The following is a 17061-nucleotide window of genomic DNA, read 5'->3' on the forward strand; positions in this document are numbered from 1 at the left end:
AAGGCAGGCAGATCACCTGAGGTCAGGAGTTCGAGACCAGTCTGGCCAACATGGTGAAACCGTGTCTCTATTAAAAAAAAAAAAAAAGAAATTCCATTTGACCCAGCAATCCCATTATTGGGTATATATCCAAAAGATTATAAATTGTTCTATTACAAAGACACAGGCACATGTACGTTCATTGTGGCACTGTTCACAACAGCAAAGACCTGAAACCAAACCAAATGCCCATCGATGATAGACTAGACAGGGAAAATATGGCACATACACACCATGGAACACTATGCAGCCATAAAAATGCAGCCATAAAAAACGATGAGTTCATGTCCTTTGTAGGGACATGGATGAACCTGGGAACCATCATTCTCAGCAAACTGACACAAGAACAGAAAATCAAACACCACATATTCTCACTCATAGGTGGGTGTTGAACAATGAGAACACATGGACACAGGGAGGGGAGCATCACACACTGAGGTCTATTGTGGGGAGCTAGGGGAGGGACAGTAGCGGGTAGGGATTTGGGGAGGAATAACATGGGGAGAAATGCTAGATATAGGTGATGCGGACGGAGGCAGCAAGCCACATTGCCATGTATGTACATATGCAATAATCCTGCATATTCTTCACATGTACCCCAGAACCTAAAGTGCAATAAAATACATACATTAAAAAAAAACAACAACAGAAAATGATTTCATATCCATCTGGAAGAAATAATAGCTCCCAGTCTCATTCTTTTTAAAGTGATCATGTGTCCCCATTCAGCACGCAGGGCTCTAAATTTGGGTATCCTTGGCTGTCACGTGACAGAATTTCCCTGGAAGTGTTTTGGGGCTAAACAAGAGGAATATGAGATTTGCCTTATTTTGTAAGGCAAACAGCAGGAAGTTAAGAAAGTCTGATAAATCTGAATGCATTTTCTGTACCATCTTGTCCTCTATTCAAATCAATTTTATGTTTTCTTCTTGAGATGAGGAGGCATAATCAGGTTTCCATTGACAAGCTGTGAAAATGTTGACTTCAGTTTTGTAACAAGGTTGAAAGCGGAAAAGCCAGATGGAAAAAAACAACCTCCAACCTGAAAAGTAAAAAGCAAAATGTACTTCTAGAAAAATATTGCATGTGACTTGGAGAAAAATTAGAATAGGATCTGCCTATTTTAAAATGAAACCTCAAGCATTTGGTTTAGGCTTAGGGTGTTTCCTCTTTTTTTCTTGTAATTTTACTCCGAGATTTAAGCAGTGTTGGCATATTTGCCACACAATAGGTTTCCTGTAGTAGGAGGAAAGAGTCATAGGTTGAGTTTATGTGAAAGAAGACAAGGCTCGCTGATGACTGTTTAACATAGAATGTAAAATAATCAGATTTTTAAAAAGTAAAATATCAGTTGAACACCGGAAGATTCCCAATACGCTATGGTGCCTTGTAGTAACTGAGTCCTTGCAGCTGCGTCCTGGCAGTGATTCCCTCCCAGGCCCCCAAAAGGTTGTACATGCCAGAGAACCAGATACATGTGAATGCCCAGTAGGGACAGGGCTGATCCAGGGCTGGGAGGCAGCGCTTGGGATCCTCAGGGCTGGTTTAACCTTCTGATCCATGGGTCTCTGGGGAAACATTTTGGAATTGACATCTTTGCTTGAGAGCTACTGATAAGAACATAGCAAGCTTATCCACAAATGTTTTTTTATAGGAAACTTTGTGTAGGAAAGAAATGGGGAGCAATACACAAGAAAGAAAGGAAAGCAAACGTAAGCTCAGGTCCAACGTAGGGAGAAGAAACATTTGCTAATTGTTCTGAGGCATACAACTACACTGAACTCTCAGTAACTCAGGATAGTCCCAAAGAGATCTGATCTGATTTAAAATGTAAAGTAGACAATAATTTTTAAAGTAAATATAAATTTATTATTTTAAGGCATATTCCTTAACAGTTAAAATAGCTGAGAAAACAAGTAGAAATCCTCTTGGGATTGCTTAAATGCCTAAAGGAAACAAATTGTAATGAGGTCAATTAATTATTTTTGTCTAAATAGATTCTGCTAAAATTACTTTAAGTATTTGAAGACTTTGTGTCCTTAAGAAGCTAAACATGATTTCAGCATTTGCTCTGAAAGTCTTATTTTTCAAAATGTTACTTTGGCAGATTTTGGCTTTCTACAGAAATTATTCTGTACTCTTTTAGCAGGGTGAGAAAGAATGTGGTCTTATTCCATGTGAGATAGATTAGTATACTGTAGCCATACATGTACTAGGTTTGTACTAGGCTCTGTACTGTGTATTGATCTCTTTTTTTTTCTGCTTTTTTTTTCCCTTTGAGATGGAGTCTCCCTCTGTTGTCCAGGCTGGAGTGCAGTGGCACCACCTCGGCTTACTGCAATTTCGGCCTCCCAGGTTCAAGTGATTCTCCTGCCTCAGCCTCCCGAGTAGCTGGAATTACACTGTGCCTGCCACCATGCCCGGCTAATTTTTTTGTATTTTTAGTAGGGACGATTTTTCACTGTGTGCCAGGCTGGTCTCACACTCCTGACCTCAAGTGATCCGCCCGCCTCAGCCTCCCAAAGTGCTGGAATTACAGGCATGAGCCACTGCACCTGTCCTGGATTTCTATTTGCGTTTATTTTTTTGGATATGTTTTTTGAGATTAAATTTTTTTTTCAATTGGTAATCTCCATCCAGTAAAACATTTAAAGAAATTGAAGGGCATGAGGTGAGATGTACATAAAATAAGTCTCCTTTCCATTCTTGCTCCCTAATCTTTTTCCCCAGAGTCCCCCACAGCTCACCAGTTTTTCATGTGTGCCTTCTAAGATATTGCGCTGAACATTTAAGATATAATATCTCATTTAATCCCATGTGGTAATTGACTACGTATTGTCAGCTTCATTTAACAGATGAGGAAACTGAAGCACATACTTGCCCCAGATTACAAGGAAGTAAGAGAACCAGGATCAAAGCCCATGCCAGGGCAGCACTGCTTTACATCCTCTACATTATCTTCACTCCAGATGACCACAAAGACTGGTCTCTACTTTCTTGTCCCCACCCGTCTTCTTGTTTAAACTCCACTCATGCTTTAAGGCCTCGTTTAGAATAATGATAGCATTTACTGAGTGCTCACTATGTGCCAGGCACTTACATACACTATTTAATTTAATTTTCATTACAGCCTTAGGAGGTAACTATTATTATCCCCATTTAAGAGAAGTGAAGTTGAGACTTAGAAAGCCACATAGCTAGTAAGTGGCAGCGTAACACTGCCACGCTGGTCTGATCGGAGGCCCTAGCCTCTCAGCTCAGGCCCATTTACTCCCAAAGTTCTCCTGGGCTTGCAGTGATTTCACTTCCAGGAATAGCCTTAGCACTTCTTATCACACAACGTGGTGCTATTTGCTTGGAAATTGCTCTGTATCGTTCTTTGGCAGTTTAGCCTTCTAGATTCTTCTCTTTCAACCTTACTGCCCACTCCTAGAAAGCAAAGACTCTATTTTTTTTATGCTCAGTCATAATACAACTGTAGAAATCCTACTGAGACCTTACAAAATAGAACAAGAAAATGGACTAATGAAAATGGAACACTTTAAACTTCTGTCTGGAATTATATCACTGGTGTTTTTAGCTTTCGAAAAATCAAATATATGTGCACTAGAAAAAGTGAGAGAGGAAGAAGGCAACTTGGTGAAGCGGTACTGCCTGCCCTTGCTCTCCCAGGGCTCATGGCCTAGGGTGTGTATGCACCAGGAGGCTGGCACCTGCCTTTTCTGGATGAGTCTCTATTCTGTGGGTTCAGAGTGCCTAAGTACCTGTCTCTGAGTGTGATTCTATTGCTTCAAGATGAATTTCTTTATTTCTTTCTTTTTTGAGACAGAGTCTTGCTCTGTTGCCCAGGCTGGAGTGCAGTGGTACAATTATGGCTTACTGCAGCCTCAACCTCCTGAGCTCAAGTGATCCTTCCACCTCAGCCTCCTGAGCTGCTGGGACCACAGACATGTGTCACCACACCTGGCTAATTTTTTTTATGTTGCTTAGGCTGGTCTGGAATTTCTGGTTTCATGTGATCTTCCTGCCTTGGCCTCCCAAAGTGCCAGGATTACAGGTGTGAGCCACCATGCCCTACTTCTTTTTTAAAAATACAACATTGGCTGGGCAAGGTGGCTCACGCCTGTAATCCCAACACTTTTGAGAAGCCGAGGTGGGAGGACTGCTTGAGTCCAGGAGTTCTAGACCAGCCTAGGCAATATAGTGAGACCCTGTTTGTATATAAAAAAATTTTTTTTTAATTAGCTGGGCATGGGAGTACATGCTGGTAGTTCCAGCTTACTTAGGAGGCGGAGGCAGGAGAACTGCTTGAGTCCAGGAGTTTGAGGCTGTAGCAAGCTGTGATCATGCCAATGCACTTTAGCCTGGGACACACAGTGAGACCCCATCTCTAACACAACAACAACAACACAGGGCAAGCGGGACGTGGAACTAGGTTCATATGCTGGAAGAAACTCTGACTCTATATCTTACTTTAGAAATTAAAGGGATCTTAAAATTGCGTGTACGGATTTTCTATTCTTTTTTTTTTTTTGAGACAGAGTTTCGCTCTTGTTACCCAGGCTGGAGTGCAATGGCGCCGTCTCAGCTCACCGCAACCTCTGCCTCTTGGGTTGAAGCAATTTTCCTGCCTCAGCCTCCTGAGTAGCTGGGACTACAGGCGCACACCATCACGGCCAGCTAATTTTTGTATTTTTAGTAGAGACAGGGTTTCACCATGTTGACCAGGATGGTCTTGATCTCCTGACTTCGTGATCCACCCACCTCGGCCTCCCAAAGTGCTAGGATTATAGGCGTGAGCCACTGCACCCGGCAGCGCATACACATTTTCTACCTTTGGGACCTAACCCAATCTAAGGTGGCTACATTGTACTTAAAGTTGAAGGCTTGTCCCTAGCCAGAAAAACTTCAGATCTCTTTAGCTCACACTCCAACATTGGGAAAATAAACTTGGAAAGTATTTTCCTTAGCAAAGAAAGATCTCTGTGTGAAATGACGTTCATTTTGTTTTCTTTCATTTTTTTCTTGATCATCAGTCTCCAGTGCCAATGTCTCAGTTTGCAGATTAACTGTAATTACCGGTGTGGCCTCTCCTTAGGAGAAACAGCAACCTGCTCTCTGATGGATCAATGTGGCATAAACTGTGATGTAAAAGGGACTCCATGCTGGGTGGAAGGTTGGACTAGAAGTTCTCCAAGTTTCCTCTCCAGCCTCTCCGAGGTAGTATTCCAACGGTGCTAAGGCCATTGTAAAAGGTCTTCTGTGTAATTTACGGCCTCTTTTTTCCTTTAACCAAACACATTAGATGATTTCCAGATGTCTCTGTTACTCCTTTTGGAAGCAGTGGGGTTCTGGATCATTAGGTGGGCTGTGAGGACTGCTGCCTGGGAATTGTGAGGACATATTTAACCTGCTGATCTGGAGTAGCTCCAGCTCCTTACTGGTCTTGCCTGCCTCTTGTTAGGTCAAAGCACTCACAGGAAGTGGATTAGTTGTATTTGAGGGGAATTATGTGTTGTTTGAAAAATATCTGGACCTCATGCCTGTAATCCCAGCACTTTGGGAGGCCAAGTGGGCAGATCACAAGGTCAGGAGTTCGAGATCAGCCTGAGCAACACGGCGAAACACTGTCTACTAAAAATACAAAAAAAATTAGGTGGGTATGGTGGCACATGCCTGTAATCCCAGCTACTATGGAGGCAGGAGAATTGCTTGAACCTGAGAGGCAGAGGTTGCAGTGAGCTGAGATTGCACCATTGCACTCCAGTCTGGGCAGCAGAGAGAGACTCTGTCTTAAAAAAAAAAAAAAGAAAAAGAAAAAGAAAGAAAAATATCTGGATCCTGGGGCCCCAAGCAGGGGTAGAGGTTTACTTTGCAGCCCTTCCCTGAAAGCATAGCAGGGATCTGGAACTCAAGGCCAGGGCCTTTGGGTTAGGAAAGCGGGGTACCAGGATGGGTGATGGATTGACTGGGGAGCACTGTCAGCTCCTGCCTTAACCTTTGGGCCTGCCCAGCAGTCTCTGTGGCACTGTAAGATCATGTTCACTTTCTTGTGACCTAGTTTTGGCTTTTCTGAGAAAAGGCTTTGTTGATCAGTGACCCCTACCCAGAGACCCTAAGAAAACGTGTTCTCTCCTTCTCAGATTTTATGCTACTCCAGGGGTATATGAAGCTAGGTTGCCGTCTCGTCTGATGACTCTCTTTCATGTAGCCCCATTTCCACGTGTTCTGTCTGCCTTTCACACTAAACTGTTATCTCCTGAAGAATAAGAACTGGATTTTGTCACAGGAGGTGGCTCATGCTCATGCTTGTAATGCCAGCACTTTGGGATGCTGAAGGAGGGCTGGTTGAGGCGAGGAGTTCAAAACTAGCCTGGGCAATAAAGTGAGACCTTGTCTTTACAAAAAAAGTTAAAGAATCAGTGGAACATGCTGGTGTGCACCTTTAATCCCAGCTACTTGGGAGGCTGAGGTGGGAGGATTGCTTGAGCCCAGGAATCCATGAGCCAGCATCCAGCCTGGGCGACAGTGAAACCATGTCTCCAAAAAACAAAACAGGCTGGCTCACGCCTGTAATCCCAGCACTTTGCGAGGCCGAGTTGGGCAGATCACGAGGTCAAGAGATCAAGACCATCCTGGCCAACATGGTGAAACCCGTCTCTACTAAAAATACAAAAATTAGCTGGGTGTGTTGGCTTGTGCCTATAATCCCAGCTACTCCGGAGGCTGAGGCAAGGGAATGGCTTGAACCTGGGAGGCAGAGGTTGCAGTGAGCCGAGATCACGCCACTGCACTCCAGCCTGGCAACAGAGCGACACTGTCTCTTAAAAAAACCCAACCAAACAAAAACAAAACAAAACAATTTGGATTTTATTCATCCCTCCATTCTTGGCTCTGAGCCTGGCCCATAGGCCTGTAAATTGGTGTTGGGGATCTGCTCGGGAACCTGCATGGGGACTTTTCCCATCTTCCTATACTGTCCTTGACTTTTTTATTTGTAACCTTTTAAATTGCACATTTTCAAATAAACAAAAAGTATAGAGAATAGTATAGTGAATACTCCTTTATCCAGATTTACCTTGATTGCTACACCTTGCCATATTTACTTCGTCGGTTTTTTTGCTCAAATTTTAAAAGTTAATTTCAGATATAATGATATTTTACCCCTAAATACTTATATATGGATCTCTAAGGATGTCTCCCCCACAGAACCATAATACTGTATTCTATATTATTATCACACATTATCACACCTAATAAAATAAATAATAGTTCCTGGTCTGGGCAACATGGCGAAACCCTGTCTCTACAAAATATAAAAAATTAGCTAGGTGTGGTGGTGAACACCTATAGTCCCAGCTACTTGTGGGGCTGAGCCAGGAGGATCGTTTGAACCTGGGAGGTCAAGGCTACAGTGACTCATGATGGTACCACTGCACTCCAGCCTGGGCGACAGAGCAAGATCTTGTTCCAAAAAAGAAAATAAATAAATAAAAGTAATGGCTCCTGGCTGGGCACGCTGGTTTATGCCTGTAATCCCAGTACTTGGGGAGGCCAAGGCAGGTGGATCACTTGAGCTCAGAAGTTCAAGACTAGCCTAGGCAACAGTGAAACTCTTTCTCTATTAAAAATACAAAAATTAGCCAGATGCGGGGGTGCACACCTATAGTCCCAGCTACTCTGGTGGCTGAGGCAGGAGAATTGCTTGAAACTGAGAGGCAGAGGTTGCAGTGGGCCATAATCATGCCACTGCACTCCAGCTTGGGTGACAGAGAAAGACCCGGTCTCAAAACTAACAACAACAAAAAAGATCCGAAATATCAACTGCCCTCAGCAGGTCTTTTATAACTGGTTTATTCAAACCAGAAGCTTCTCAGGCCACATATTGCATTTAATTGTTTTGATTCTAACTTTTCTTCCCCTTTTCCCCCATGTAATGTTATCGACTTGTTGAAGAAATCAGGCCAGTACTTTCGAAAGTCTCGTTTTCATGGTGCTATTTAAACTTCACCAGGCTTCCAAAATAGAGCTGACTTAAGGATGCATCATAGCCACCACTGTGGGAGTCTCCTCCACTTTAGAAACCCTCCATTTCTATCCTTCTCTTTGCCTCCATTATCCAGGAGCAAATCCCCAGGGTACTGACACCCAAGGCTAAAGGCTCATCTATCCTGAGCTCTCTCATCTTTTGCTTGGAGGTCCATTTCCTGGCCTTGCAGTCAGCTCGTGTGAGCCTTCCAATAAAGCAGGGCCTGGACAGCTCTCCCTACAGCTGCCAGCAACAACCTCAGGAAGCCCCAGGTCCTTCACTTATGCTGCTGAGAAAGCCTTGGAACTTGGGGCTCAGGGGCTCCTTACCGGTAGCAGCAAACAGCAGCCATTTTTCAAAATGAAGTTAAAACCCACTCCTCCTAACTCAATACATCTCTTAAATTCATCCCAGAAAAACAAGCTGTTTTCCAAGTGAAGTTAAGATTCAGCAGCACCCCCCAAACCCTGTTACCCCGGGACTGATGATCTCCAGGCAGACACATCACACCAGTGGCTGCTCCTGCCAGCAAAAAAAAAAAAAGTTTCCATTGATTCGCTTGAAAAATGTAAAGGTTTGGGGCCGTAGTCTCTGCCACAAGGTCAATAGAGAATTGTCTTGCCTGAGGTGCCCCAGGAAATCAGCCAGGAAAAGCAACGATCTACTTTTCGTTTCTTAGGTAAGGGAGGGGGTGGGAAGCTGCAGCAGGGAGAGAATGGAGGAGGCGACAGTTCGGATAGCTGTGTGTTTAGATCAGAGGCCTTGGGCTAAGGTCAGCAAGAAAACATGAACGTTCCAGGCACAAAGAGGAGTGGAGTTACGACACCAGGGGTGTGGGCTGGACAGTTTCCTCCAGCTTGACATGAATGTCTAGCTGTTGACTTTGGCTCACTGGATTTCTTTTTTTTTTTTTCTTTTGAGACAGAGTCTTGTTCTGTTTCCCAGGCTGGAGCGCAGTGGCTCGATCTCAGCGGCTCAATCTCAGCTCACTGCAACCTCCTCCTCCTGAGTTCAAGCGATTCTCTTACCTCAGTCTCCCGAGTAGCTGGGATTACAGATGTGCACCGCCATATCCAGCTAATTTTTGTATTTTAGGTAGAGATGGGATTTCACCATGTTGGCCAGGCTGGTTTCAAACTCCTGGCCTCAAGTGCTCAGACTCCCAAGTGCTGGGATGATAGGTATGAACCACTGCACCTGGCCTGGATTTCTATTTGGGTCTATTTATTTATTTATTTATTTATTTGAAACAGGGTCTCACTCTATTGCTCAGGCTGGAGTGCAGTGGCACGATCTTGGCTCACTGCAACCTCTGCCTCCCAGCTTCAAGCAATTCTCCGCCTCAGCCTCCCAAGTAGCTGGGATTACAACCACTTGCCACCATGGCCAGCTAATTGTATTTTAGTAGAGACAGAGTTTCACCATGTTGGTCAGGCTGGGTGTCTATAATAATTTTTACAAGAAAAAACTCTCCAAGAGCTATTTGTCTATGGGTGGAGTAGATCACATTTTATTCTTCCTGAACATGGTAAAATGCTTCACAGGCAATTAAGGATGGAGAAGAGAGAATTTATACTTTTAGCTAAATTCTCAATGTATGGATCAGTTAAACCATTCCATTTTCTGGCTCTTCCTTTTAATTAATTCTGTTTCTTGTTTTTCCTCTCTGTCTGTGGCAAGGCTCCTCTTTTTGTTCCCCACACTCTATTTTCCTACTTTTATTTCAGTGGCTGGCAAAATTAGAGCGTTATTTGATTTTGAAAGAGTCATTGCAGAAGCTTAGGCAATCTTTTTCTCTAGAGCGTTGAATAAGGTGGGTCTGAGCCTGTCCTTTTTGCAGCAGCTTAGAGAGGGTGTGTGTGCATGTGTGTGTGAGTAGAGGAGGGGGTAAGGGGTCAGGTGACCTCCCAAGGCACCCTCTCCTTGTGGGACACAAAAACCCAATCCCCAGAGGGAGGGCAGAAGGCCAGGAGTGGGAGAAGTTTCTCTGTTTGCTCCTTAAGATCTGGTGGTTGGGGCATTTTGGCAAACAGCTTGGCCACTACTTTATTATATGGTTAGTTTGGAAAGCAGATTGCTGAGAATGGCAATGAAAGACAGAACTTACACTTTTTTTTTTTTTTAAGAGATGAGGTTTTGCAGTGTTGCCCAGGCTGGAGAGCAGTGGTTACTCACAGGTACAATCATAGCATGCTACAGCCTTGAACTCCTGGACTCAAGCAATCCTTCCACCTCAGCCTCCTGGGTAGCTGGACTACAGGCACGCCCCACCTTGCCTGGCTCAGACCCTATGCTCTTGAAAACTGCTTTTAAGTGGAGGCCCTCTGAATGTACATTCTGGGATAGGGTCTCGGTCACCTGCACATATAGCAGTAGGTACGGCCTTTGGAGTCTTCTGAGAGGAGTGAAAATTCCCCTCCCTGGGGAAAGCCACAGTGGAAAAGGAGCCAGGGAGTCTGTGAAAACAGCTTTAGGCTTCTGCGAGTATATTATGAAGCTCGCTAAGTAACGGAATCATAACTTGTGCTTTATAGCTCATTACTGCTCTATTGAAGTCAATGAATACTGAAAGAATTACAAAACAAACATAGAATTGACAAAGTGAGAGAGAAAGCAGGGCAACTAGTTGGCATCTTCAAGTTCTGGATAACCTGCAGGGTGGGCTTCAGGAAACTGACTGTGAGAGTCTAAGAGTAGATGGTGCCGGGTCTCTCTGGACTTCTATCTTTAGGTTCTTTTCCTCTTTTCCTTTACCTCTGCTTCTCTGAGGTCAGCACTCACTTCAATCATCCTGTCCCAGGGCCACCAGATCTCCTTGAGCTTCAGAAAACACTCCTCTCACTGTCCTTCCCCAACGTTTCAATGAATGAAGACTCACTGAGCACACAGCGATCAAATCTGTGATCCAGGTGGCACTCGGAATTCAGCAGTAGCAGTGGTGGTTCCCACAGTGCTCACTGGACCTTGGCCAAGACGCCACCTGGAACCACAGCTGATAGCTGAGAGTTAAGACCTACCTATTGAAGGAAGGAAAGAGAACAACTTCATGACAAGTTTTGTTTTTACTCCTAAGCAAAACCGCAATCAGAGATAACTGCAATTGTCAAGTTGGCACATACGCTTTTTTTTTTTTTTTTTTTTTAAATCAGGGGATTTTTTTCTTTTACTTTATAAGACAAAATTAAAAGCCACTAGACAGGAACTCACTCAAATTCTTGTCACAAACGTACCTGCAGAGGAATTCATTATTTCCTCCTTCCCGTCCATCATAAAGACACGTCTCATTGACAAAGCCAGTTCCGAGGCTCTAAATCTCTCCTGCAGCCTCACTGACTTTGCTGCATTGCAAGTTCCTTCTCTCTCCTGGTGTTTCACTTCCTGCTGATTCATTGCCATCAGCATTTAAACAAGACCAAATGTCCTCTATCCTTAAAATCTTATGCTCCCTAGCTACCCCCACCCCTTTAATTCACTTCTTTATCTGACTTGTTTTGGTTACAGTTAAGTGTGTTGAAACAGGTGTCCACACTCACCACCACTTCCCTGCCCTCCAGCCTGAAACTCTCTGTGAAATCTGGCTGCTGCCGCCATATTCCTCTGACACTGGTCCAGCCAAGATCACTAACAACCTTGTTGTTCAATTTTAAGGCTGCTTTCCCAGCATTATCCGACTTGAACCCTAAGTAGCTGATACTGGTGACCATGGCCTTCTTGAAACTGTCTTCTTGCTGGGTGAGGTGGCTCATGCCTGTAGTCTCAACCCTTTGGGAGGCTGTGGTGGGTAGATTGCTTGGGCTCAGGGATTCAAGACCAGCCTGGGCAACATGGCAAAACCCTGTCTCTACAAATAATAATAATAATAAAAAATTGATAAAAATTAGTCAGACATGACGGCATGCACCAGTAGTCCCAGCTACTCGGAAGGCTGAGGTGGGAGGATCACCTGAGCCCAGGAGGCCAAGGCTGCAGTGAGCCGTGATTGTGCCACTGCACTCCAGCCTGGCAGCCTGGGTGACAGAGTGAGGGCCTGTCTCAAAAAACAAACAAAACAAAATAAAAGAAAACTGTCTTTCTTGGTTTGGTGACATCTATCTTTTTACCACAACTTCTTAGAATCCTTTGTGGGTTATTTTTCTGTTAATACGTTCATTGTAGAATCTTTGGAAAATTAAAAAAAAAAAATCAATAGTCTACATGTTATACCCACATAGAAGTCTTTTTTTTTTTTTTTTTGAGTCAGGGTCTTACTCTGTCACCCACGCTGGAGTGCAGTGGCATGATCATGGTTCACACTGCAGCCTCAGCCTCCCAGGCCCAGGTGATCCTCCCACCTCAGCTTCCTGAGTAGCTAGGACTGCAGGCATGTGCCACCATGCCCAGCTAATTTTTTTTTTTTTGTAGAGACAGTGTTTTCCCATGTTGCCCAGGCTGGTATTGAACTTCTAGGCTGAAGTGATCCACCTACTTTGGCCTCCCGAAGTGCTGGGATTACAGGCGTGAGCCACCATGCCGGCCCGCACATGGCAGTCTTAGCAGCATTTAGAGCTCATCATTTCCATTCCCAAGACTGCTCACCAACTATGGTCTCTTTCTCAGTGAATGGCTCCATCCTTTCTCCAGTTGCTCAAACTAGAGTTCTGATGTTATCGTTGACTCTTCCCTCTGCCATATTTCTCATGCCCAGTCAATCAAGACCCATTAATTTTATCTCTTGAATGTCTCCAAATCCATTTATAGTTGACCCCAGAACAACACAGATTTGAACTGTGGGGATCACTTTTACGTGGATGTTCTTCAACCAAACGCAGAATGAAAATACATTATTTGCAGGATGTGAAACTCACTCACATAGAGGGCATATACTCAGGTTCTACAGAACTTGAGAATGGATAGACTTTGGTATGGGATTGGGGAGTTCTGGAAACAATTCCCCACGTATATGGAAGGTATGGAAGGACAACAGTACTTTCTATTCTTTTTCTTTTTTCTTTCTTTTTTTGAGATGGAGTCTTTATTGTCACCCAGGCTGGAGTGCCGTGGTGCGATCTCGGCTCACTGCAACCTCCTCCTCCCAGGTTCAAGCGATTCTCCTGTCTCAGCTTCCTGGGTAGCTGGGACTATAGGTGTGCACCACCATGCCCAGCTAAGTTTTGTATTTTTAGCAGAGATGGGGTTTCACCATGTTGGCCAGGCTGGTCTCGAACTCCTGACCTCAGGTGATCCGCCCACCTCGACCTCCCAAAGTGTTGGGATTACAGGCTTGAGCCACTGCGCCTGGCCTGTACTTTCTATTCTTATTGCTTCCGTGCTAGTCTGAGTTCCTCTCTTTCTCGCCAAGTCAATTCAACAATCTCCTAACTAGCCTTCCTGACTCCATTTTTTTGCCCCATTCCTTTCCATTCTTCATACTACAGCCAGCCTCCTCTGTAAACAGTCACATCTGAGTGTGTCACCCACCACCCCTCTATGACATAAACCCTTTGACAGAGGGTAATCCTAAGGACAAAGTCTACATTTTTCAATGTGACCTTCAAGGATCTGCATTTTGTGTTATTTGCTTGCCTTTCTGGCCGTTTTTCCATCACCCCCACCCCTGCCTCTTTCAGTCACACTGAGCTCATTGTACTATTCTAAACAACCCTTCTCATCTCTGAGGTTTTTATGCGTAGTTCTTAAAATGTTTCTCTTTTCCCCTTCCAGGCTAACTGAAACTCATTTGTTGGATTTCACGTTAGAGATATGAATCTTTCTTAAAGCCTTTCCTGATTTTTAGGTGCTCCCAAGGGCCAACAGAGCACCCCCACCAAAAGTCTTATCATGCTTTATTGTCAATGCCTGTTTGCTAAGGATTGTAAGCCCCTCAGGGAAAGGAACATGTCTGGTTGATAGAATCATTTCCCACACCTTGCACAGTGTTCAGCGTAAATAGACAAATAGTTATCGAATAGATGATTGTGAGTCCAACCACTGCTTCTGGGGAAAAAGTGGTTCAATGACATGGTCTGTCCTGAAATATTAAATTTTTTATCCTCACATTCTTTCTTTTTTTGAGACTGGGTCTCGCTCTGTTGCCCAGGCTGGAGTGCAGTAGTGTGATCTTGGTTCACTGCAACCTCTGCCTACTGGGTTCAAGTGATTCTCTTGCTTCAGCCTCCTGAATAGCTGGGACTACTACAGGCATGAGCCACCACCCCTGGCTAATTTTTGTATTTTTAGTAGAGACAGGGTTTCGCCATGTGGGAGGGGCTGCTCTTGAACTCCCGACCTCGAGTGATCCACCCACCTTTGCCTCCCAAAGTGCTGGGATCACAGGTGTGAGCCTCCAGGCCCAGCCCCCTCACTTTTCATCATACAGAATATTCATAGAGCACTTTATTGGGGGCCATGCTGTTTTCCACGGATAGAGAAAGAAGCCAGACCACTTTCTTGTTTCTTCTACTGAAATGGTATTTAAATAAGGTCAGTTTCATTTGTTTCCTCCTTTTTCTGCAGTGGTGATTAAAACTGAAATCACTGGCCAGGCACGGTGTCTCACGCCTATAATCCCAGCACTTAGGGAGGCCGAGGCGGGTGGATCACGAGGTCAAGAGATCGAGACCATCATGGTCAACATGGTGAAAGCCTGTCTCTACTAAAAATACAAAAAATTAACTGGGCATGGTGGCGCGCGCCTATAGTCCCAACTACTCAGGAGGCTGAGGCAGGAGAATTGCTTGAATCCAGGAGGCGGAGGCTGTAGTGAGCCCAGATAGCACCATTGCACTACAGCCAGGGTAACAAGGACGAAACTCCATCTCAAAAACAAAAACAAAAAAAACCTGAAATCACTTTTCTAGGGATTGGTACATAAAAGCCCCAAGGACTAATCCCTGACATTAAGCAACACTGACATCAGGGTGATAGGTTTCCTGGCTATCCTTGATATATGTTGACAATATGCATCTAGCCCTGCATTAGGTGCCTGGAAATGTTAATGCCAAATTAGCATCACTTAACAATGGTACTTGTTTAGGGATTGTTTTTAAAATTGTTGAGCTGGTCACTTTTTCCGATCTCTAGTAATTAAATGAATAATAAACTATTCTTTTGGTTTGCTTATGGGAATGCAATTGCTAGTATGTACTGGGTAAAAGGAGGTCATTGTGGGGCACAGTGAAGTCATTATTTATGAGTTAGTGGAATTTTCAATGGTTTCCTGGAGCAAATAGATGTTTAGATGTCTGATATTTCGAGCGCATCTGGCAGAGGCTATAAATAATTGGATCTTACACACCTGACATTTGTGGTTGCCATCCAGGGCGCCGTTTACCACACTTATCATAGAACACTATGCAGAGACCTAGCGGGGGCAGCCAGGCTCCCTGAATTAAGTCACTCCATTTCCATCTTCAGAGAGAGGAAACTGTACCATGCAAAGCTTCTTAATTAAACCACCATTCAGACCAAGGAGAAAGGTGTCAATAGGGTCAGTGCTATAGTCAGGATCTGAACTGAAAGCTGAACAAACAAAATTAATATCCTGAGCCAAACCAAAATATTGTTTTTATTTGGTTTTATTTTACTAGATCTCAGTTACTTTTTATTATTATTTTTTTCTTTTGAGACAGAATCTTGCTCTGTGGCCAGGCGCCAGGCTGGTGTGCAGTGGCGCAATCTCAGCTCACTGCAAACTCCGCCTCCCGGGTTCAAGCAATTCTCCTGCCTCAGCCTCCCGAGTAGCTGGGACCACAGGTGTGCGCCACCATGCCGAGCCAGTTTTTGTATTTTTTAGTAGAGACGGGGTTTCACCATGGTCTTGATCTCTTGACCTCGTGATCCACCCGCCTCGGCCTCCCAAAGTGCTGGGATTACAGGTGTGAGCCACCATGCCCGGCCTACTTTTTATTCTTAAACTCAAAAACTCATTCAGTGGAATCATGTAAACTCAAAATTGGATCGTCAAACTTATTCTTTTCCTTAGAAATGTTTGAATTGGAATAAAATTGAAATATTCAAATGTTCTTAAATGGAGCCTGAAGAGTTGTTTTATGTGAAATCTTGGTTATAACTGAAGACAAATGACCCTTTAGAAATTTAAATTTCTCTAGGGTCTGCTGCTTACCTGTTTGTGAGTATTATCAAGAGAGATGTCAAAAGTCTCTTCATCCTAAACTGAGATGCCAGAGTTCCCAGGCAGGACCTGCTAGGAGGTATGAACAAGTTAGCCCATTATCCCCTCTAGGCTTCAAATCAACTGGTTGTTTTGAAGTTGAAAAGTTGATGGAGAGAACTTTCCCTGGGGAAAGCTGGACTGCTGGGGCCTTTACCTCTGGTTCTCCAGAGACGTTTCAAGTCCTCCCCCTGCCCCGACTTCCCGCCCACCACCAACTTCAGCCACAGGGAAGGTTTCTAAGACATTACTGTCAGGAGAAACTCACCTGTGAGTAAAGAAGGTGTCTCAGGAACAGGCTGCAAGAGTGCGTATTTCCTACACACCTAATAGGAACCAGTATCATCTTAAAATGAATCTTGCCCAAGAAAACTTCCAGAACAGAGAATGGGCCCCAGAAGAAGCATGAATAGTCAGAATCTAGGGACTAATGGGAGATGCAAGCTGCCAGCCGCAGAAGAGGACTTGCTGCCAGCTCGGGTGATTGAGTGAGACTGAAGTGGAAATTTTGCCCGGGATTTTGTCAGCACGTTGTCAGCCATCCTCCCTATTTTTAAAACTTACCCTAGTTTTGTTAGTAACTGCCTCTTTCTCCTTCTGTTCTTTGCCTATTGCTTACTAACTGGAAAACCTTAAGAGAAACTGCCTCGTTGTCTAAAACCTGCTGCGTTGTCTAAAGTCCTGAGCTGCTTCCCTTGCCCTTTCACTTATAAAAACTGTGGACTTTTCTTAGCCAGGGTCCAGACTTTAGGTGTGAACCCTTCTGGGCCCGCTGGCGTAATAAAGTGTGTTCCTCTGATCCTCTGAGCGCCATTTGGGTACCTTGTTAGGAAAGATTTTCCAG

The 17061-nt window shown here is 44.3% G+C and overlaps 1 long non-coding RNA gene across 2 annotated transcripts; it reads right to left on the minus strand.

Moving 5' to 3' along the window:
• Positions 1 to 919: 919 nt before the first annotated feature.
• Positions 920 to 16775, minus strand: LOC108317980. Of its 2 annotated transcripts, none has more exons than XR_005203416.1 (4): positions 16486 to 16775; positions 16170 to 16247; positions 10449 to 10546; positions 920 to 1081 (listed from the first exon to the last, which is right to left on the minus strand). It is a non-coding gene; the product is annotated as an uncharacterized LOC108317980 (long non-coding RNA). The 2 variants fall into 2 exon arrangements; XR_005203415.1 differs by lacking the exon at positions 920 to 1081 and adding an exon at positions 1178 to 1275.
• Positions 16776 to 17061: the final 286 nt, after the last annotated feature.

This window comes from Cebus imitator, unplaced genomic scaffold, assembly GCF_001604975.1.
Source record: "Cebus imitator isolate Cc_AM_T3 unplaced genomic scaffold, Cebus_imitator-1.0 Scaffold213, whole genome shotgun sequence".
NCBI lineage: Eukaryota > Metazoa > Chordata > Mammalia > Primates > Cebidae > Cebus > Cebus imitator.